Below are 24974 nucleotides of genomic sequence, written 5' to 3'. Positions count from 1 at the left end.
AAACTGTAGGTCATACATACTAATGAGGCTTTATCACCATTTAAACTTGCCAACTAACTATACACTATTATTCTGAAAATACAGTTCTGCATTCAAGCTACCTTGATACTGCCTATGAGTTCACCAGCAGAGCGTATCTTTATAATTTACAAATGTCAAAACCCCTAGTCGAAGCCCCAAAAGAATCTCTGCTGACACCACTGCCTCTGGGAAGCTCCCTACCCTCCCTAGTCCTGAATTTGGGAACCCTCATGCACCCTCTCCTAGTGAGCTGCCCTTTCTCTCCCAAGAGCTCATTATGCAGTACAGAAAGTCTGTTTCTGATGGTGACTGTTAATTCAGAATGTAATGGCCATGTCACCTCTCTGCTCTATCCTCTATCCCAGTGCCCAGCACAGATATTTGTTAGAAGGAGTTACTGGATGAGTCAGTGGGTGGATGCAACAAATATTGAGCACTTATTAGATGCCAGGTTCTATTTCTGGGGGTATGGATATAAATGAGACAGGATCCCAGTCTTTATGAAGCTTAAATTCTATTGAGGGGATGCTCTCACTTCCAGTGATAAGATTCTAAGATTAGGCATGAGTTTAAGAAGATGATCCATCCACTTTAGTGTCTACTTCATGTTCTTGCATCAGTTTTTTTCCTAATAATTATACACTGGAGTTTTAAATACAATGTCAGCTAATGATAAATGCTCCTCTTATTTTTTATGTGCCACTGTTTCTCATAACTCAGTATTGCTAGGAACCCTCCCAGAGAAGAGAACTGGCTGGCCTAAGGCAGGTTCTGACATTTCTGGGGGACTCTGACCAAATTGCCCTATAATATCAGCAACATTTACCCATCCTACCTCAGGTTTGGCAATTGACTATGACCTAGTTCTCTGAGTCCCAGTCTTGTTAATCTACTCAGTTGTGCAATTTGGGTGGGGGGGGGGAGGAACTCTCCAGTTATCAACATATGCCTATATAGTATGTAAAATATCACTTAGTGCACCAGAACCCTAAGAATGAGATCTCTAGTGTTTGTGCATCTCCATCCCAGTGAAGTTGGACTTATTCCTCACAGCTCTACCTTTTACCTACAATAACAATGTTTCATTCACTTCCCTTACCTCTATACCATACCGTACTCTACCATTCCATACCATAGCTAGAACATCCTTTATAAAAGTATGTGTATATCAGAGAACACTACTCTTTGACTCAAAATCCTATGAAAGCTCCCCATCACACTTAGAAGTCCTTGCTATATCCTATGAGGCCTTGCATAGGCTGAGCTGACCCCACTCTCACAATCAGACTTCACTTCCTACCACTCTCCCCTCCCCCATAAACACTGGCCCTGCTACTCCCAGAATATGTTCAACATGTTGTCTCCTCAGAATTCCCTCTGCTTAGAATACTCTTTCCTCCAGTTTTTCTTGTGCCTGGCCTCAGGCTCCAGTCAAATGTTTTGTCTTTGGAAAGGCTTCTCACTATCTCATCAAAAATAGTCCCTGCCAACTCTATCTGCTTGCTGGATGCATTTTTTCTTCATATCACTTAAATCATGCATCGATCTGCTTGTTGACTATCTTACCTCCTAGAGTGTAGATCCCATTAATAAAAGCACTTGACCTTGTTCATCTTTTTACCCTAGGGTCTAGAACAGTGCCTGGTATATAGTAGGTACTCATTAATTTATGTTGAATTAACTAATTAATAATATGCTTCCTGTATGCCAAATTGCCCAATCCAAGCATACTTTGAAGGCACTCAAAGTATAATCTCCTCCTGGGTTTCCCAGTACTGAGCTCTCCCACATCAACCCAGTAAGTTCCCTGATAACACTACTGATTGTCTACACCTGGGCTGTCAATATGGTAGCTACGAGCCACATTTGGCTACTGAGCACTTGAAATGTACTCAATCCTCGCTGAGATGTGTTGTAAATGTAGGATACACATCAGGTTTTGAAAATGTAGTATGAAGGAAAGAATGTAAACTATCTTACTGAGTTTTTTTGTTGATTGCATGTTAAAATAATATTTTGGCTATGTTAGGTTAAATAAGATACATTATTAATATTAGTTTTACCTGTTTCTTCATACTTCTTTAAAATGTGAGTACTAGAAAATTTTAAATGACATATGTGTCTCACATTTATAGCCTGCTTTATATTTCTGCTAGACCAGGAGCTTTAGAGCAAGACTCTCTAAGTAGGAGATACAGAGGAAAGTATGAAGAGCACACGCTTTGTGTCAGATAGAGGGTTGGAATTCTAGCTTTTCTGATCCTAGCCAATGACCGAGAGCAGGATTCTAAACTGAGGCTCAGTTGCTTATCTGTTCAGTGTGTGCAATGAAGTTATTTTGGAGAACAATAACGAGAAAAAAATGAAATGGCTCATGAAAGTACCTTACGTCTCCAAAGCACCCAGAACATGTTGCTCCTTCCCCTCCTCCCATTACTAGAGTCCTGCCATTCAGATGCCACACCTTTCCAGTCTATTCCCCAAGCTCTACCTTTTACTTTTATCTAACTGGGCCAGACTATCTTCTCTGCCATGGCAAGGATGAAGCATTTATGTGGTCATTTCAACAAACATGTAGGAGTACCTACTTTGTGCAAGAAACTGTGCTGATTTCTAGAGCTGGGGAAAATGTTTTGAAAACAAATCTGTGAAAAGTAAGGTAGAGGAACTCTACAGCACCCTGTTGACGGTAGGGCAACAGAGGTGACCCCATATGTGTATACTGCCCTACTCTTCACTAAGTGCCAACTGAAACTGTTTTGCTAATTCCCTGGCCCTCTGCTTCAGTCATCCTGGACTATGGCATGGCTTTTCAGGACTATACTTCAGAAATTTATAGCGAACTGAATACACAAACTAACAAGCAAAAACCAGGGTTTTCTAGCTTCCTACCAGAGTTGTTGGGTTAAGAGCCAAGAATCTGCATTAAAACAAACAAACAAACAAACAAACAAACAAAAAACCTCCATAGGCAATCCTGGTATATATACAATGAGAACCAAGAATTACAGGAAGGGTGCTCACAAATCATGGGTTAGGATTTTCTTTTTGACCTCTCGTAAAATATATTCTTTTGGGCAAGCCACAGAGCCTTCCTAAACTCCAGATTTCTCATCTGTAAATGGACACCTATAAATAGTGCAGCTGGGATGCCATAATACATGGGACACCCTTACATACCTAAACAGACTTATGAATGGTAGCCATTTCAGTATTATAGTTTAAAAACCAACAAGAAAACAATGGTATCAAAAGGAAAAAGAGCTTCTCTACTATCATTGCCTCTTTTCTCTGGCATTTTTGACTTTCCTCCAAATTTCAAGTCATCCACTTTTTGTTAGTTATCCTTAAGCATTGAGGACAAGTGTTCTAAGTACCAGCTTAGCTGAACATTTTTGTATTGGTGCAATGGGGCATTTACCACCAAAAGTCCAATCGAAATATCTATATTTAAGACTAATGAAGATGAGACATTTCTTCAGTGGCCAGTGGTTCTCTTTTTTCATGCTGTGCAGATTTTCAACTTTGCATTTGAAATATGATACCCCTCCCCTCCAAAACCTCAAGCACCTTCCTGAATAAATCTACATGGGCTGCAACTGGATTTCTCAACCATGCCACAAAAGAAAAAAACTAAAGAGTTGGTCAGAAGTGACCCTGGAATGGTTAATTTAGAATTTTGTTCATGAAGTACAGAGCTCTGAAATTTTTTAAACTTCCCTGGAGATTTCAGGCAGAAGTTTCAGCATGTCTGGCATTTCACTTCATCTTGACTGAGCTGAGCCCCAGCCTCTCTCCCAGCTCCTGGTCCTGGGGCCTGGCCAGGAACCCATTGAGTTGAAGAGAGAAGAGGGAAAAAATTGCAGAATGTTTTTGAGATTCATGCAGAGACCCTTCTTGGCTCTCAGAAATGTCACTAGAATACCCAGGAGAATCAGGTGGTATCTCCATCCAATTATTCTTTCATGATTTTATAATCACAGAGAAATTTCTTAACCATGTGGTATAGCAATTTTTTAAAATGTCTTCTATCCCCTGCCCTCTCATGAATTTCTTCCATAGAGTATGGATATCAAACAAGAAAAAAATCAAGTGCTTTACTTCCTTCCTCAAGTCAAGGTCTAGTTAATTATTGGGCAACAGCTGTGCCTGGTAAAGGAATAAACAAATATACATTGCAAAACTATCTATTTTTTATCCTGAAAAACATGCAGGTAATAATTGAAACTGTATTGTTTTCCCTGGGATGCTAACACAGATGTAACAAAGGTGACATGAGGAACAAATCAATATTATAATCACTAAAGTAGCCAAACAATTAATTCTTTCAACCACAAAATATCCTATATTTTGATGGTGACAAAGGCCTATCAGAAACTTTTAACACCAATCAAACTTCTTCATGTAGCAACAGAGTTTTGAATTTATTTATCTGAGAGAACAAGCAGGAGGGGCAAAGGGAGAGGAAGAGAGAATCTCAGGCAAACTCTGTGCTGAACGCAGAGCCCAATGCAGGACTCAATCTCATGACCTTGAGATCATGACCCTAAGATCACGACCTGAGCAGAAACCAAGAGTCGGACATTTAACCGACTACACCACTGAAGTAGCAGGCAACTGGGTTTTAAATGTTAGATCCATCTTTAGTACTCTGAATTTCACTTAAAATTTAAAGAGCCGATAATGATTCATTAAAGAGGTTTAACATTTAAGAGAGTTAATACTTAGAGTTATTTCTTAGGCCTTAGAGGAGAGTATAATATAAATATGAAACCAGTTGCATATACTTAGTTTTTCCTCAGTGCATAGATTTTAACAAAATGTAGTGTTAGAAGTCACATGGGAGAGGGGCGCCTGGGTGGCTCAGTGGGATAAACCCTCTGCCTTTGGCTCAGATCAAGATCTCAGGATCCTGGGATCGAGCCCCACATTTGGCTCTCTGCTCAGCAGGGACCCTGCTTCTTCCTCTCTCTCTGCCTGCCTCTCTGCCTACTTGGGATCTCTGTCAAGTAAATAAATTTTAAAAAACCTTAAAAAAAAAAAAAAAGAAAAAAGAAGTCACATTGGAGAAAAAATTACACATATTTGAATGTCACTTTGTCACTTTTTAAAATTTCATTTGGACTGAGATATTGTAATGTTTAATTGAAAAAGTTATCCTTTTTAGGAATAATTCTTTTTAATAGGTTGAAGAATTAACACAAGGAAGAAATAATGCAGAACTGAAGACAGCTCTGTCCTCCTAAACCATTTCTTCTCTAATTGGGTAAAAGAGTCAAAGAACACGAAGTAGATATCAAATCAAGTATGCAGAAGCAAACAGCTGTGTCCATTCCCACCCATCCAGCCCCACAGGGTAAGAGAGAGTTAAGTGCAGCAATCCCTAACCAGAAGGCTTTGACCTCAAATGGTTTCATGCTAGGCCTGAGATGAGATGCCACAGAAGGAGATGAGCATAGGTCTGGCTGGAAATGAACTTCTGGAAGCCTCTAGACCACAGGGATATAATTAGAATTGATAATTGAACTGACAATAAGAGAAAATATTAAATTCTTAAAATGTCTATGACTTTTTTTTTCCTTTCACTCTTGCTTTAACCAGATACTGAATTTCTTAGAACCTTCTTATGGACTGTGCTTATCATTGCTTTTACTTACAATGTAACACATTCAGTTAGCTAAGAAAATAAAAAATTTCTGGAGGCTCAGCCATTAGTTCCCAAGGAGAGAGAGTGAGTCAACTTGTCTACCTCCGTGACCTGTTTAGAGCCTTCTGTAGAAGGATGTGACCAGCGCTTACTGAATACTGACACTGTGCCAAGAACTTAAAGACATGATTTCATTTAACTCTAAGAATTATCCTGTGATACAAGTAACTGGAGCTGAAATAGGTTGGGTATTTGTTCAAGACCATGCGACTAGTTAATGGCAGAAATGGGACATAAGACAGGTTTTTGTGTGTGTGTGTTTACTTCACCTGACTGCAGACACAAGTCCCCAGAATTCCTAAAGAGCCTTGAAAATAGGTCCTGTGGAGCTGATGTATATTTTACAGAAATACTACAGTTTTCTAAACTGGAAATCTGTCTCTTTTCTTTTACATGATTTTGTTTATTTATTTGACAGAGAGAGAGACAGCAAAAGAGGGGGCACAAGCAGAGGGAGAGGAAGAGGCATGTTTCCCACCGAGCAGGGAGCCTGATGTGGGGCTGGAACCCAGGACCCTGGGATCATGACCTGACCAAAGGCAGATGCTGAGCAACTGAGCCAATCTGTCTCATTTTGAAGGATCTGGCCCCTGTATTCCAGACCAAAAAAATCTCTTATGTTCAAAGAAGGACTTTTAAGTCAGCAGAAATAAGCAAAGTGCTTGGTGTACTTTTATAAATTTGCTCAGTTTCTGCAAATTTCCTTTTGTTTTTAACCAAAGGGGAAGAATGAGCCCTACCACGAGCTAAATTCAAAACCTTTTCTTCCCTGTTTCATGTTCATTACAACTTTTCAAAAATCCATCCCTTCTTCACTGTGGAAACATTTGCAAAACCAGCACCCAGCAACCACATAAACATTACTTATGGAACATTCATTTTCTTTCTTTCTTTCTTTTTCTTTGAGACCCAGCAAATCCAATATACTGGCCTTCATTAAAATTAGCACACCTGACAATTACCATTGCCATAAGATTCTTGTATAATAGCCCCCAGTGCTACCTGAACACCCACTATTCCAAGCACTCTACAAAGCAACAATTTTTAACTTGTCAAACAAATTTCTAGGGTCCTTCTTGCTTGGTGCTCATCATATAAATAATCAAATCAGTATTGCATTTGTACTTCACAGTGAGCAGCACACTATTAATATTCAATAAAATACTACTTGACATTCAATCAATGTTTTAGAAGAATATTTAATAAAATCTAAAAATATTCTCTCTATATTGGTAAAGGAAAAGAAAACAAGTCTCAAAGGGTTACAAAGACTACAAATCTCATTGAAAAGGATCTGGAAGGATATACACTAAGCTCTTACTAGTGATTATCTCTGTTCAACAAGAATTAGTGGATTTCCTTTTTTTTTTTCTTTAGTATTTTTGTTTTTAATTTAAACAATATGTAAGGCTTTCAAAGTAAGAATGATAAAAGTTATTTATGAGTTCTAATCATAATGTGCATATTCCTATACATTTCATTTTGTCCTCAGACCAGGAAAATTACTCTCTTGTTTGGCTGTAAGATAGGCAAAATGAGTGTTAGTAACTTATTGTACATGTGGAGAAATGGAGATTAAGCAATTTGCTGCTGGCTCCCAAGTGGAAGAGACAAAGTGAAAGTTAAGACTGGTGACTACAATCTGTGTTATTTCCACAACTTCTCCATATATTGATGTGATTGCAATTTTAGGAGAGTCAGTTTTTATTACAAGTACATCCATATATCATTTATTATAACTTTCTACCAATATAGAAACATTAGATGTGATACAACATAAAGCTTCCATCTTTCAATCAATTCTGATACAGTGGTAATGGGAGACATTAATAATCAATCATAGCACTCTATCTTACTGACACTATCTATCTTACTTTAAGGAAACCTTAAAGCCTTCCCAACCTACTTCTCCAGACAGCGACTTGCACATTAGGCTAGGTAAATGAAAAGAATTAAGCCACATGCACCGGAAACACCATGAGGGCATGCATGGCAGGGATTTGCCATCCCTAGGGATATCAAAAAGTAGATCACCAGCACTTAAATATACATAGAACAGCTCAACTACTGCTTTCAAATTCATTCATCTAGTTGCCTAATATGTGTTACACACTGTGGAGAAAATAGAGGTTGGGCATAAATTTTACTTCCAAAGGCCCTATGTTCTACTGGGGAAAAAGATGAAGATTCTAAAAACCTGTACTGCAGAAGGGAGAATTCTATGCCTCAGACATCGGTCTTCTGCTCAGAGAAAGCCAGAGGAGTTTGGGGAAGGGTAAGATTACCTCCATATACCTCCAAACAAAGCTTCTGGAGGGGCTAGCATTTGAGCTGGTTGCCTACGTAAGGACTTTGGAATTTATTTCCCTGGCTTTGGGGAGTTGGAGATGGCTTTGAGAAAGTAAATGCCATGATGAAAGATGTACAAGGGAACACATCTGGCAGGATCACATAGGCTCACCTGAGCAGAAATAGGCCAGAGATTCAAAGGACGTCGCAAAAGGAGAACTGCAACTGCCAACTTCAGGTCTGAGGATGTGAGTGCCACTTTTAGATAACAGTTGCAGGAGAAATAAATACCTCTGACCAGTTTTAGTAACTGCTTCTCTCTCCTGCATTCAGTCTGTGTTGACCTGACCTGGAGGGATCTGGCTGCCACTTAAAGGAAGATAAAATATGGTCAGCTCAGTAATGGAAACCAAGAGCACAAATGCAGCTTGCTTTCTCAGCAGCAGGACAAATACATCAAGCGTTCTCTCTGCTTCATCTGAGCTGAAGCCCAATTTATCTGCCAGCTCAGGACTTCCCCATCCTTACAGAACAGGAAAAGGAGAAAGAGGAAGAGGAAAAACTAGGAAGAGGAGGGAAGTCAGGGCAAGGTGTAAGAACATTCCACCCCCAAGAGCTTGGGGACAGAGGAGTCCGCAGTGAACTAGCAACAAGCATTTATTGAGAACTTTCTGTACATTCGCACATTATATCTGCTCTCTCATTTAATCTTTAAAACAACATTATAGAGAGAATACTACTACCCCTAAATTACAGGAAAAGAAACTCAAACCCAGATTCAATCCAAGAAGAACCAGCCAAGAATCTCCTGAGAAGAAAAAAAGTCGCTTGCCCAAGATGCTAAATCCAAATGGCAAGTGGGTGCACTGAGTCTAACCTCAGGGTCTGCCTGACTCTTCCGGCCATATTTTCCCACTGCGCAACTTAGCCTGTCAACACCAAACATCTGCACTTGCTGGGGTGATGAACAGAAGTGGGAGCAGGGGCAAGCCATTATTCCTCATTAACTTGTTTTCACGCATTCTCTTAGCTTTCTTCTTTGTATTGATTTGGGTTTTTGGCCTCTTTTGAAAAGTGTGTTTATTTTCAAGGAGTTTACCAGCTCAGCATCAAAATGACTTGTCAAGCTTCATTCCTGTGTCAGGTGCTTGACACACTAGAGCAGACCTGCTCTTCCCTGGAAGGTCTTTGTGAGATGCTGATGCTTACCTTTCTCATGTGCATTTCTGACATGACTGTGACAGCTGTGTGCACCACTCTATTTCTTTTCTGTGTTTTACTTTCCACTCCACCAAACTAAGTTTCACAAATCCATTTCTTGGTGTGCACAATAATAAAGTTCTCCAAGGAAGGTCTGGCAGCACACGCTTATCGCTGTTATTTCTTGTTTGTTCCTCCATTCTTGGATATGCTAAGGGATATACCACCATTACAAAAATATTAATGCTGCATCCCAGGACATTGAAGTAGGCAGATGACAGCAAGCAGGATATGGCAATGCAAGCTAGGGCAATAAATATGCCACGGAATGGAACAACTGCTGACCCAGAAGCCCAGACAACAGACGTCAACCATCCCATACTAACAAGGATGTCTTTTTCTTGTTACTGTGGTTAATTCAATCCTACCCTACTAGCTTCTAACCTTTGGGATCAAAGTGCTCCTTGACAGACAACTCTTACATTTTCCTGAGCTAAGGAAGATAATTCTCTGTAAGGTCTGCAATGGGAAAATTTTGATGAAAGGCTATAGGGTCAAAATAAAAAGGCATTTCATGCTTAACCTCTGGATGCTTGTTAGTGGCATGGATCCCCAACTCCATAATGCAATAAGAGCCACAGAGACTTGAGTCTTTTTTATTTTTCTCCACAGTGGAATTATCTTCCTTGATATCTTTGCAGATTTATTAAAGTAATTCATGCCTATCGTAAAGTTTCCAAATTATATACCTTATATACACCCTCTTCACTCCATAAAATAACTTCAATTACCACGGGGATAAATACCCTTAGAAATACATTATAAAGTATGTTTTTTAGCACAAAGAGATACATATCACACCTAATGTACTGAAATCTGCTTTCTTAGGTTTGACTCCATACCAAAGTCATAACTCCATGTCAACATACTGGTTTTCATGTAAACATAACAGAGTAAAGGCATTTTAATTCCATGTTCCTCCTCCTAAATCCATCAAAGACAAGTTTAAAAAATGAAAATGGAAGTTAAATATATTCCCATCGTAATGATAGAGGTAAACATACAAAATTACAAGCCACAGGCTATGAATCATAAATCACAAATTCTGCCATATGCTTTGAAACCTGGCCCAAAATGTAAAAAGTAACTGAGGGCTACATATAACTTCCACAGAAATTAAATTAGGATATAAAATTCCCACAACATGCTAATGACCCAGGTCTGAAAGGTCAATATAAGAATTTCTTAATAAGAACAATGAGAGCTAGGGACACAGGCAGGCCAAAGGAGAAATGGGGACTGTCCCTACACAATCCCATTCTTTTCTAGAACAGGAAAGCTTAGTAGGTAAAGCTCACAAAAGTACATGCCATTTTTATTGTTCACAACCCAGGCTTACAAGCAAAGTGATCTGATGACCTAGTGTGCCACTTTGTACCTACTACAGTAGTGCAATTACAAATGACACCTCATTTCACTATGGAGTGAATGATAATTTGAATAATACATTCTATTGTCTCTCTACTTATTGCTAAGAGAGACTGCAGGAAATGAGGTGAGGCAAACAGAAAGGACAGGATTAGCCCTGAATTATAAACAGAGGATTTTGTAACTTTCAAGGGTTTCCTCTGAGCTGCAGTAATACTGAAAACAGTGAAACTCAAGGGAGACATCATCACGAGACAAAGGAAAAAGAGGTGAACTGTCAGTAAAGTGGTTACAATTTATCATCACCACACATTGTTATTTATAAACAAATCCTTTGTGTTAGTTGAATTACTAAGTTAATAAGTTACTTAGTTGAATTACTTGATGACTGCTAATAATTGGAAAGGACCCAAAGTGGAATAAATGTGTAAGTAATTGGCAGGGAAGGTGTACAGAAGATGAAGGAAGTATCATAAAAAACACAGACTAGAACATATATATTAAAAACAATCGTCCCCTCAAAGAAGTTTTCAGCCACACGATGTCTGTAAAAATAATAACTTGAAAGAAAAAGTTAAGACATTTCAATTGTCTATAGTTACATTAAAAAGTACCTGAAAATTTTAGTGGCTTAAAAATTGTAATGGCTATTTTCTTTCTCCCTTTCTCTCTCTCTCTTTCTTTCTTTATTTCTCTTCTTCCTTCTTTCCTTCCTTCCTTCTTTCTTTCTTTGCCTTCCTTCCTTCCATCTCTCCTTCCTTCCTTCCTTTGACAGAAAGAGTGAGAGCACAAGCAGGGGGAGCACCAGCAGCAGAAGAGGGAGAAGCAGGCTCCCCGCTGAGCAGCGAGCCCTGATGCAGTGCTCAACCCCAAGACCCTAGGATCATGACCTGAGCCACCCAAGAATCCCAAAACTTATTTTCCTACAAATCTGCAATTTGGACAGGACTATAACCTACATTATCTATAACCTGCATTATCTATAACCTACATTAACATTAGGAGAGGTAGCTCAGTTAAAACTGGGAAATCCACTGACAAAACAAATCACTCAGTGATTGGCTCCTGGGTGCTGAGTAAGCTGAGAGCTCAGCTGGGGCTGTTGACTGAGTTCCTTGGTTCTCTTCTGCATGGTCTTTCTAGCTGGCTAGTTTGAGCTTGCTGATAGCATAGCCATCTTACGGCTGTTGTATTCCTTGTGTGATTGGTCACTTCTAATAGTACAGAAGTGGAAGCAGCCCAAAACTGACACAGAATTGCTTCTAGCATATTTCACAGTTAAAGTGGGTAACACAGACAGCCCAAATTCATAGAGCAGAAATGGCACTAGGGCACACATACTGGAAGGTATGACTCCTTAGACACTAAAGTGAACACCCTGAACCTTAATGATCCACCACATTCCCCTAACTGAACTCCTCCTCAACCCTAAGAATCACCAGGGTCTCATCCATTGTAGCATCAGATTTAGACTTGAGGTATAGGACTGTCATTCAAATGAATGAACTGTCATTCAAACCAGCTCCAGATGTGAATGAGGTCCCTTAAGTGCAGCTCTTGATCTAAAGACATGTGAACTGAAGAAACAAACTTCTAACTCTCTGCCCAAAATGTCCAATATATGATGGTGAGACAGGGTCAGAAGCACTACAATAAAGACACTAATTCAAAAGGGTGGTGGGGGTGATAAGAAACACATAACAGTCCATGGCAATACCGAAATCCAATTGGGCACAGATCACAACTTCCTCCATCAAGACCCCGTTCTACCCCAAAAAAAAAAAAAAAATCTGTGGTTACAGCTCAGTAGATTTCTCAACCTGCTTTCTGTTTATCATTAAGTTAGGGCCCAAGAGGCCTCTTTGTATTCTATTTCTATTATCTTGTAGTCTGATACAATTCCTATAAAAATTCAATGGAATTCCTATTCATCAAATTACAGTTCACTCTATTAGATGAGAGAAACACCCACAAAATTTCTCTCTACTTTAGAACTCTGAGTAACAGTGCTATCTAGCTGAGAGGGTCTACAAGTTATGCTCTTAAAATTACCAGAAGTCTTTTTTCTTTTTCTTTCTTCTAGATGAGGAAGGAAGTATGAAGCACCACCTTTTGTTTTTCGAATGTCTTAGCAAAGGCTTTATAGGTTCTTGACCACAAAGCCATGTTTCATAGACAGTATCATATATTTTATACTTGCCATGAGGCCATTTCTTTTTTTTTTTTTAAGATTTTATTTATTCATTTAACAGAGAGAGACACAGTGAGAGAGGGAACACAAGTAGAGGGAGTGGGAGAGGGAGAAGCAGCCTTCCCACTGAGCAGGGAGCCCAATGAATAGGACCCTGGGATCATGACCTGAGCTGAAGCCTGATGCTTAACCACTGAGCCAAACAGGCGCTCCCCATGAGGCCATTTCTTATTTTGAGAAATTTTTCCTAAGAATATTAGAATGAGAAATAGTTTTAATTTGAAATATGGCAAGTTCTGATTTGGAAATACTCCCTCTAATTTTGTTTAAAAATGAAGTAATTCCTTGTTTAGTTTCTCTCTCTAACTGTACTTTATCACATGTAGATAAAAGAGCCCGTTAACACTCTCGCTATTCTACCTGGACATAGTCTTTGCAAGATAAATAGGTTAATTAGATACATTTTCTATTTTTCAATTTACTATAAGCAATAGCCTGGCCAATTGTCCTGCTAATATATAATGTGGGCTCCCTTATATGAAGTTTCCAATAGCAGTTTTCTTTCCTCCTTTCAAGCCTCCACTGACAGCCTCCCAAGACCCTCTGGCTTCTTCCCACTACCCAGTTCCAAGAAGTCTTTCAAAAGAAGCTCCAAGAGGACAAGCCACTCTGGGCAAGAATATTTCTTGAAATAAAGATATAAATCTGTCACAAAAGGACATACCATAACTCAAAAACAAGTGATATAAAAGAAAATACAGCAAGAGACATTTTGATACATATTATATACCCAGAACTAATATAAAACTCTTTGTTAACTATACTGAAATTAAACTTTTTTAAAAAGAGAGAGATTCTGGTAAAGCAACCAAACTTCAAAGATATACAAAATGAGTTCTATGGAAATATAGGCCAAAAACTAGTTCATTTAAAAAGGGGAAATACTAGACTTAGTTTAGATTTTTCCACAGTAACATTAGATGATAAAAGGCAATAGAGTGATATATGAAAAGTTCTGAGGAAAGTTTATATCCATCCAGGTTTACTGCAAGTACAAGGTTAATGACAAAAATTCATAAGCCTTAAGGACTCAGAGAACATTCCCCATGAGTCTTTATGAGGGAGGGGAGATTGATGATCTATCCTGCCAAATAAATGTAACTTAAAATAAGGACCTGAAAAATAGATATGTTGTGGTTAAATACCAATGAGAATTAAATCCATGTTCAGCATGGAATTAAGGCACACCAACATGGTAAACAGTGGCTACATAGCAGAAAGCAAATGCTATACCTATTAAAAATGTGTAAATATCAATATAAAATAATTAATGAAGAACCAAGATGGAGGAAAGTAAAGGTATTCACAACTTACTCATATTTCAGACTACAAATTCTATAAATGTTGTCTGATATTTATAATTAAAAATTAATTACATCAAAATCTTATGGTTTCTCACATTTTTAAAACTTGTAGTATCATTTAAAAATTGTTGCTTTCATTACCTGAAGTTATACAACATCTCTGGATGATTTTTCCTCTGTTAAATTCACCTTCATACACAATGATCAAGTGAGATTTATTCCAGGGATACAAGGGTTGTTCAGCATCCTCAAATCAGTTAATGTGATACACCGCATTAGTAAAATGAAGGATAAGAATCGTATGAATATCTTAATAGATGCAGCAAAGGTACTTGACAAAATTCAGCATCCACAATAAAAACTCTCAACAAAGCAGATACAGAAGGAACATATCTCAGTGTAAGAAAGGCCATCTATGACAAGCCCACAGCTAAAATCAGACTCCATGATGAAAAGCTAAAATTTTTTCTCTAAAGTCAAGAACAAGACAAGGATGCCAACTCTCACCATTTTTATTCAACATAGTGTTGGAAATCTTGGCCATGGCAATTAAGCAAAAGATAGCAAAGGCATCCAAATTGGAAAGGAAGAAGTAAACTGTCTCTATTCACAGATGACTGATATTATATATAGAAAACCCTAAAGACTTCATCAGAAAACTGTTAGACCTAATAAACAAATTGAGTAAAGCTGCAAGATACAAAAATCAATATATAAAAATCTGTTGTTTCCTATGCAGTAATAATGAAAGACAAATTAAGAAAACAATCCCACCTAAAATTCCATCAGAAAGAATAAAATACTTAGAAAAAAATTCAACCAAGGAGGTGAAAGACCTGTGTATTTAAGATTATAAGACATTTATGAAAGAAATTGAAGATGATACCAATAAATGGAAAGACATTCCATGCTCACAGAGAGGAAGAATTAGTATTATTAAAATGTCCATACTATCTAAAGCAAACTACACATTTAATGCAAACCCTATCAAATTTTCACTGGAATTTTTTACAGGAATAGAACAAGAGATCTAAAGTTTGTATGAAACCATTAAAGACCCCAAATAGCCAAAGCAATCTTGAATAAAACAACAAAGCTAGAGACACACATTTCCTAATTTCAAACTATATTACAAAGCTTTAGTAATTAACATTATGTGGTATTAACACAAAAACAAACACACAGAGGAATGGAACAAAGAGAAAGCCCAGAAATAAACTCATAAATATATGTTTAATTAATATGTAACTAAGGAGCCAAGAATACACAGTGGGGAAGGGACGGTGTCTTCAATAAATGGTGTTGGGAAAATTAGACAACCACATGCAAAAGAATGAAACTAAAGCACTCTCTTAAACTGTACACAAAAATCCATTCAAAATGGATTAAGACTTGAACACAAGACCTGAAACCAAAAAAGTTCTAAAAGAACATAACACATGATAAGCTCTTTGGCATAGGTCTTGGTAAACACTTTTTTGGGAAAATGACACCAAAAGCAAAACAACAAAAGCAAAAACAAACTCATGGGATTACATCAAACTAAAAAGCTTCTGCACAGTAAAGAAAACCATCGGCAGAATGAAAAGGCAACCTACTGAATGGGAGAAATATTTACAAATTTTATATCTGATTGCACATTGGCTAATGTGCAAAATACATAAAACACTCATATACCTCATTAGCAAAACAACAACAAAGAAAACCAAAAATAAAACAATCTGAATAAAATATAAGGAAAAGATCTGATATTTCCAAAGAATACATACAGATAGCCAACATGTACATGAAAAGATGCTCTATATCATTAATTAAATGCAAATGCAAAATAAAACCACAATTAGTAATTACCTCATACCTGTTATAATGGCTATTAAAAAAAGACTAGAAAAAACAAGTGTTGGTAAAGATGTGAAGAAAAGGGAATCATGGTGCTCTGCTGGTGGGAGTGTAAGCTGGTGCAACCTCTATGAAAAATAGTATGGAGGTTCCTCAAAAAATTAAAAGTAGAACTACTACATCATTCAGCAATTCTACTACTGGGTATTTATCCAAAGGTAACAAAAACACTAATTTGAAAAGATATATGTGCTCCTATGTTCATTGTAGCATTTTTTACAATAGCCAATATTGGGAAACAACCTAAGTGTCCATCAATGAAGGAATGGATAAAGAAATTGTGGTATGTATATACAGTGGAATACTATTCGGCCATAAAAAAGAATGAACTCTTGCCATGTGTGACAATATGAATGGATCTCAAGGGCATACGCCAAATGAAGTAAGTCAGAGAAAGACAAATACATTTGATCTCACTTATATGTGGATTCTAAATTACATATATTTTACGTATATATTATATATATATAAAAATAAGGGATACACAAATATATATATATATACATATATACATATACTCATAGTATATGTATGAGTTTACTCGTAGCTCATAGATACAAAGAACAGATTGGTGATTGCCAAAAGCAAGGGGTGGGGTGGGATAAATGAATGAATAGGTTCAGGATCTTTTCATAGTTTAAATAAACTTAATTTTTAAATTCAAGTAATTATATTTACAATTTTGTTTAGTATTGTAATTAGACATATTGTAAAAGACCATATTTAAACTCCTATAAGAATCAACTAGAAAACTGGACAATACATGTGAAATAACTACCTTCAGACACTGGAAAATAGACAACACAGAAGGAAAATAAATAAGGTGATCCCTACAACTATTCTGCTTCTCTGACTAAAGCAATTTTAAGACCATGAGCAGGGAAGGGAAAACCAAATATAGCCTGTGCTCTTGCCAAAATATTCATCAGAGACTGAAGAGGATGAAATGGCTGGAAAATGTAGGCAGAGTTCCAAAAAGGATGAAGCCATACAATGAAAGAGCTCCAGAAAGCTGTTGCTTCAGCAAAACCTGGAGGCTTTGCTAAGTACAAAGTTATGTATGAATAGAGTGAATCTCCAAAAGACAGGACAAAGAATGACTCAGCTAAGAAGAAAGAACAATCGCCAGAGCTCACATAACGATTGTGAGGAGTTCCCGTTTTGATGCACCAGAGTATGGTGTCCATAGTGATCACCTGAAATAGTCAGTAGACACCCAAGAGGGGTCATGATTTAGTAACAGAGCTGATCTATGCCTAAAGTTTATTATAAACTAACCCCCACATAGCCTATAAAAAAAAGAATGCAATGAGCTCAGGCTGATAGAAAAATACACATCTTTCAATATAAAGTCCAAAACTCTTTAAAGGACGACAGTGAAATCCAGACACTTGACTGTAATACACATAATGTATAGCATCCAACCAAAAATTACTAAATGGGACAATAATCAGGAAAATATGACCTACAGTCAGTACAAAACCCAGTCAATAGAAACAAATATGGAAATGATAAATGATGGAACTCACAGAGAAGAAAATGGAGATGATGGAGTTGACAGAGAAGGATAGTTAAAACAGGTATTATAATAATGGATTTGTATTTCATAGAAAATATAACTATAATGAGGAGAAAAATCAGACATATGAAAGAGAGCAAATGGAACTTTTAAAAATAAAAGTTACAGTACCTAAAATAAAAATTTTAGTGGATAGATTTAACAGCAGTTTTGACCCTGTAAAAGAAAATATCAGCAACCTTGAAGATATAACAGTAGAATATAAACTAAATGAAGCACAGGAAGAAGAGAACAGAAAGTGGTCTGAAATCTACATTGTAGGGGTCCTAGAAGAGTTATAGAGAACTATTTTAAATATTAAAGGCCAAAAGTTGTCCAAATTTGATAAAAACTACAAATCTATAGAATCAGAAGACAATGAAAAAGAGGGGTGCCTGGGTGGCTCAGTGGGTTAAAGCCTCTGCTTTCAGCTCTGGTCATGATCCCAGGGTCCTGGGATCAAGCCCTGGATCGGGCTCTCTGCTCAGCCTCCCTCTCTGCCTACTTGTAATCTCTCTCTGTCAAATAAATAAATAAAATCTTAAAAAAAAAAAAAAAAGAAAATGTAGAAAAAGAAAAAAACCTATAAGCCTAGACTTTTATATCCAGTGATAACACCCTTCAGAAAAGGAAGCAAAATAAGAACTTTCTTAGACAAACAAAAGGTAAGAAAATTCATCACCAGTAGAACTGTACTTCAGAAAAGGTTAAAAATTTCTTTAGGTAGAAGAGAAATGATATCACATGGAAACACTTTAGACTAAAACGCTTTAGTCTCCATGTTCTTTCATAATATAGCCATACCTTAAACTATTTCACCACTGCTCTAATGATGGAAATGAAACCCATTTCTAGTTTAAAGGAGTTACAAACAGTACAATGAAGAGTCTTTCACAAACACACAGGTCTCAGAAGAGGTGGGAGGGTGGCATTCAGGAGCATTCAGAACAGATTTGTTTCCTTTTCCCCACCATGAATATGCCTCCCTGAGAATCATGTCTGATGCTGTTTTGTTCCCAAATTTTTGTTACCAAAATTTTCAAACAAACAGAAATATGGAGAGAAGAGTACAAGGAATATGCATAGATCAGTCACTGCGTTCAACAATTGTTAATTTTTGTGCAATACTTGCTTCATATTTGCCTTTTTATAGGAACTGCTTCAAAGGAGAAAGCAACCACCTTGACACTTCACCCTTTAATGTTTCCACCTAGATAACCTACAAACAAGGACTTTCTCCTATGTGTGCTCATAGGGTACAATACAGCAATGCCTCCAAGAAAATTAAACAATAATTCCTTGACGACATCTGTTACTGGTTTTTGAAACAGACCAGTGTGTATACTTCCTACCAAATCCGTGGCAGGAGTAGGCAACAATGAAGCCCTAAAAGAAGACCCGGACCTTTGTTCTCTCACCCTCCCTCCCCCTCATCACAGTCTGAGGGCACAGAATGTCGGCAGCTGTTAAGATCCAAGTTTCTATTCCTATCATTTAAAGATTTTTTTTTTCTGAGAAGCAAAGAATTATATACACCTTACAGAAAATCTGGACAGTACAGGGAAATCAGAAGCAATGAGGGAAAAGTTATCCACAAGCCCATCCTTTTTCTTTTTAAGTATCTCACTGAGGCTGATGCAAACAAGCAAATATTCATGAAACAAATGCTGCTGTGGAACTAACTCCTACTCAGGTCTGGTTCTTCGCCTTGCCTGCTCTAGCAGGTGGAGATGCTGGGCACGTTTAGATCCCACAGTTCAGCACTACAGTTTGTAACTTGGAAATCTGCCTTTCTGCTAGAGGAGATTTGGGATGAGGCTCTGTGTCCAGGTACCCAAGCCAGGCCTTATTATATACACTTCACAACTGTGCCCATTTAAAATATATATATTTTTTCTATACCAAATGGTGTGTGTGTGTGTGTGTGTGTGTGTGTGTGTGTATTTCCACCACGCCCCCATACCAAATGGAAGCACCAAATGAATGAGCTGGCTTGAAGCTTCTCCTCATGGGAATATCAGAGATTTCTAAGACCTCTTCAGGAGGGACAGAAACAGTTTCCTGGTAGGAAGACAGCACTGGAGATTGTGCTTAGAGCCTGAAACACAGATAACTTCCAAATCACTCAGTCAGGCAGCTGGCATGTGCCAGGATGTGCTCAGCAGATGGTGTCTAAGGGCTCAGCATCCCTTCTCTTTCCGGCACACGGGAGTATTTGCCAACTAGTCAGACCACAGCCAAGGTTTCAAAGGGTAACTCTAGACTTTTCATAGGGAGGAAAAACACTCCTCTTCACCACCTCTCCATCACCAGAAGTCAGAGTTCTCACCTCTCCAGCTCCTACCCTTCCACTCTGCACCCTGCTAGCTAACTGCCACCTACTTTTTCCTCCCTAGCAACTCTGGAAAACCAGTCTTACACTGCAGAGCCAGAACACAAACCATTTCCTTGCAAATTCTCCTCCAGGTTTAAGGCCCGTCCAGTCCCAAGACTTTTTTTTAACCATTTCCTTAAAGTGAAACTCAGAACACAGAGGGGTAAAAACACATGCCTCTGAAGGACAGTCCCCTTCTTTGCCCTGGGATCCCCAGGGCGGGCTGTGGTTCAATCTTCTCCAGATTTCTGCTTTCATTAATTAGTTTTTAGGTCACTTTTGCACACAGCCAATGTCTTCCAGGATGCGAGTTCCAGCCTCCGTTGTGACATCTGCCATTTGGATTTTAACGTGGTGACCTAAATCCTAACAATGACAACCACAATCACAAAGATGAGAGCAGCTCTAAGTTTGTCTAAGTGTTTGAAGTTTTCAGGGTGCTCTGGTTCTGGAGCCAGACAGATGAGTGTCACTAGGGATGATGATAATGTAAAGGGGTTGTTATTTTTAACTGACAATACAATTGGTCTCTTTAGAAACATATATATAATTGTAAACAGAAAAAAATATATAATTGTAAACAAATATATATGTGTATATATATAATTGTAAATATATATAATTGTAAAAATATGTAATTGTAAATATATATAATTGTAAAAATATATATAATTGTAAAAATATACAAATTGTAAATAAAAAATAATGTAAAAATATTATATATATATATATATATATATATATAATTGTAAACAATAATTTTGGCCAAAATTATTAATCTGACTTCCTTTCCCCTCCCTCCACTCCTAGTAGAAATGGCAGAGGGAGAGGGAACCAAGAGGTGAAACTAAACATACAAACTTGCTTAGAACCAAATCTAATCTGAAAAGTCTCTTTAGTTCAGTCCCTCTTTATAAAAATGCTCAGACTCAGAGGCTCCTCTCGCATCTCCTCATGAAGCAGAGATCTTACTGAGGTATGCAAGTCTTTTGTGATATCAGACCCATGAGGAAAGCTCAGGGTTTGGGGCTCTGGCATCCTCAGTTTCCAGGAATAATCTCTTGTCCCCTGGTGACTGTGGCCAGGCTGGCCTCCAGCTAATCCTGACCAATCCCACTGCTGCTCCCCAGCTGTCAAGGCCTCTCCTCACTCCTGAGGCCTACAGACCCAGATCTCTGCAGTATCTTCCCTGCACAGCCATGTGTCAGAAAGCCCTACAGCAGGTCCGTGGCTCACATGAAGGGCCCACACTGCAGGGGTGAGCACAGCCAGGGAAGCCAAAGCACTGAATCTCCTTCTAACCACCTGCACAACTTAGCAGGGTGAATTCCAGGCTGTCCAAGATGAGGTGCTTGTCCAAATTCCTCAACGGCATGAGCAATAACCCCTTCCCTTAATGAAATCCTCCTTTATATACCTTCCACCTCTCCCCTAGTTCTTCCTCTCCACTCTCCGATTTCTCCTCCTACCACTTGCCAGACCAGAAAAGGTTTGGGCTATTTGTCTTTTCCTTCTCCTACATCCTAATACCTTAGAGTCAGCCTAGCTGCGTGAGCAGAAGAAATACCTGCTCCACAGTGTGCAATGTTATAAACTAGGTCCTCCATACATGGCCTCACCCCAATACTCCAACAGAGGCAATAAAAAATGTAAACATTATTGCAGGGAAATTATCCAACTTGCAAATTTTCTTTGCATCTCAGAAGCTAAGAATTGTATCCTTCTTTGTCTCCTTAACAAATCCTAATCTTCCTCCTCACTCCCACACACAACCCTAGGCAGATGCCACCCTTGGGCTAACTAGGGCAAAGCTCAAACTCTCAGAAAGACAAAATTTAAAAAACACATAACGAATTTCTAGTCAGTAACTCCTTTACACTGAGCCACCCCCTTCACTGGGTTACACTGAGATTGCATGTAAGATACTGTAAGATGTTGCATGTAAATTGCTTAGGAAAAACTGCTCAATTAGTATGCAATAAAATGGAGCTATTAATTATTATTTATTACCTACTGTGTCATCCAATGCACTGAAACTTAGGAGGCAGTCTGAGCAGGTGGTTCCATCTCCATTTTACAAATTAAAATAATGAGGCCTCAAACTGCTACTTTCTCAAGGTCTCTCCTTCACTTTTTCTATGTAGTCAGGCCAAATTAGGATTCAGGGTCTGTGATGCCTTCTCCTGGACTCAAAATTCTAATCTTCTTTTTATTATCAAGTTCCACCCCTTATACAAAGACTTCTGGGACTTTTAGATAAATGGTCAGCAAACTTTTTCTGTCAAAGGCCAGATAACAAATATTTTAGGTTGTTGCAAGCCCAAAGGTCTCTGTCATAACTATTCAGTTCTGCTGTTGTAACACAAAAGGAGCCACAGAAATCATGAAAAAATAGCTATGGCTGTGTTCCAATAAAACTTTATTTACAAAAAAACAGGTAGTGGCTGGATTTCACCTGTGGGGTATAGTTTGCTGACCTCTATTTCAGATCAGTCCCAAGTGTCTGGCACGGAATGAGGAATCCAACTTGAATTTAGATACATAAATGAATAGGACAATGATCTATCCTACTGTGAATTCTTTCAGCCTTAGAAGTCACTACTGTCTAATCTAGCATTGAATTACACATGTCCTTACATTATTCAACATCATTTCATATGTCTGTTCTCTTTCCCTGTATTGAGTATGAGTCTTGGAATTTTGCAGTCCGATAGGCCTAGAATTGAGAAACTTTCCCATTTGGGCAAATTAACCTTGAACTTTGATTACCTCATTTGCAAAATGAGGATAGGCATGCTAACTTGTAGTGGCGTGGAGTTCAAAAATGATGTTGGCACAGGGATAAATGAATGCAGTCATTACTATAAATGAGCTGTAGATAGGGAAGAGACTACAGTCTCTGCAGACAGACTCTTTTTTTCAGTCACTTAGCAAAACCTTGTTTTTAACCTTCTCCTTGGTTTTCTAGTGGATGGGAATTGGGAATGGTGGAGATTTGGGTCTGACGTGGGGGAGAGAGGCTGCAGACCTGGAGGCATGCCACATGCTGAATTGGCTTGGCTCGGCCACTGCTTCCTCTCTCTAGCTGTGCACAACTTCTGAGGCTTTGCAAAGGGCCAGGAAAGGTCCTAGTTTTTGGCCTGAGCTCTTCATTCACAGGAAATGTTCTATAAGCTATCGATAGCAACATGTTCAAGACCCATGTTTCAAATGCACTGTTGAAGCTTTTAACCCTTTACTAAGTTAAACCCTTCAACAGATATCCCTAGAGAGAAAAGCACTGTGCCTTCTTAGTGATGAACTCAAACCTAAAGTGGAGACGTGGCCAGCTAAGGAAGAAATCATACTATAATCAAAAGACCTGGAAGATCCTGGGGGTTAGAAGACATGAATAACCATCCCAGCACTGCCTCTAATTTGCTATCTGACCTTGGGCAAGACAGTCCCATCCCCTTCTCTGGGCCTCAATATTTTCAAAACTCAGTAATTCATATCCCATCTTCATAGTTTTTTATCGAATCTGCATATCCTCATACTTTTTTTTCTCTATTTCAACTAAATAAATGAATTTATGTCCTTAGTCTTGTCCTATATAATAATACCATTATATAATGGTACATGAATTTTATTTTTCCTATTACATGTCATGATAAATGCATGTGTAATTATTGAACTATACATTATAACTATTAAAATAGAAATGCTTCTTCACCTGTCAGCTAACATCATCCCAGGCACCACCAGGGGTCGGTGTTCCCACTTGAGGAAACACCGGATTTGAGGATGGATATATCTGTCCCTCCCATGGTGCGTGATTCCTTCAGACTCTCTGCAGCACCTTGCACCAGAGCAAGCATGCACACAGCGCCTGAAGCTCTTACATTTGCACAGTGCTTTATAGTTCCAGTGTGCTTCAACACACTTAAAAAGAAGGAGGACATGGAGGAGAGAACTTCCGTTAGCGTCTGTACAAACTTGGCAATGGAGAGGATTAATTGGAAAATCCCAAATAAGAAACCAAACCACCCATCAGGAAGCCTCTTTGACCATCCAGCCCTGTTTTCTCATGGTGAACCAGGCACCAGGTCCTGCGTGAGAGCAGCAGCCTTCCTCCAAAGAAGTCAACTCATTTAGAAGGTATTGATTCTGGTCTTCTCTCCTTAACCTTGAGGTTCTTGTTGTCCCTTAAACTGGGCCCTGCTCTTTGGCACTCACACACATTCACTGATAAGTTCTCTGGCTGAATTACTAGCAGAAGGAAAGTCATGGGATTCTAGGCAACATCACGGCATTATTAAAGCAATATTTTTTGATATTATTACCAAGCCTAATGCTATGTTGAATCTGCAGTTATGGAGTTCATTCTAAAGTGCTTGATTGTACCCAGAAGAGAAATAGTCTCACAAGTAATTTTCTCAAGGAAGCTTGAAAAAAGGGTAGTGCATGGCTCAGTAAATACAACGGCCTGGACAGTTATGAGCTACCAAATAAGTTGAATTGACTTACTAATATAACCTACAATGAATGAATTTTACCTGTGAGAAGGTCCCTGGAAGTTTTTGGAGCCTATGATTTTATAGATGCCTTGTGCTTATCAATAGATAGGAAGATGGATGCTATTTGATATTTGAAGGGATACTATATGAACCACATGACTTTCAATTTAATTCATTCATAAATAACTCCTTAGTACCATCAAAATGGCTTAACTTTTAATTAAAACAAATAGTTATTTGTTTACATAGTGGTTAGCTGTTCTCTTTTTTAGGATATAACCGATAGCAGATTAGGGTAAGAAGACGGGTGTATTTTGCAGACATCCCTTCATGTTATTTCACTAGTTTTATGGTCAGATGTCTTCCATTAGGTAACCTGAAAGTCTTGAACAATTCTACACTTGAAATTGAGTCTCAGACTCCAAAGATGACTGAGCTGGGTCCCTG

Source organism: Mustela nigripes, chromosome 2 (genome assembly GCF_022355385.1).
Source record: "Mustela nigripes isolate SB6536 chromosome 2, MUSNIG.SB6536, whole genome shotgun sequence".
NCBI classification, from domain to species: Eukaryota; Metazoa; Chordata; class Mammalia; order Carnivora; family Mustelidae; genus Mustela; species Mustela nigripes.
This window is presented reverse-complemented; position numbering follows the sequence as displayed.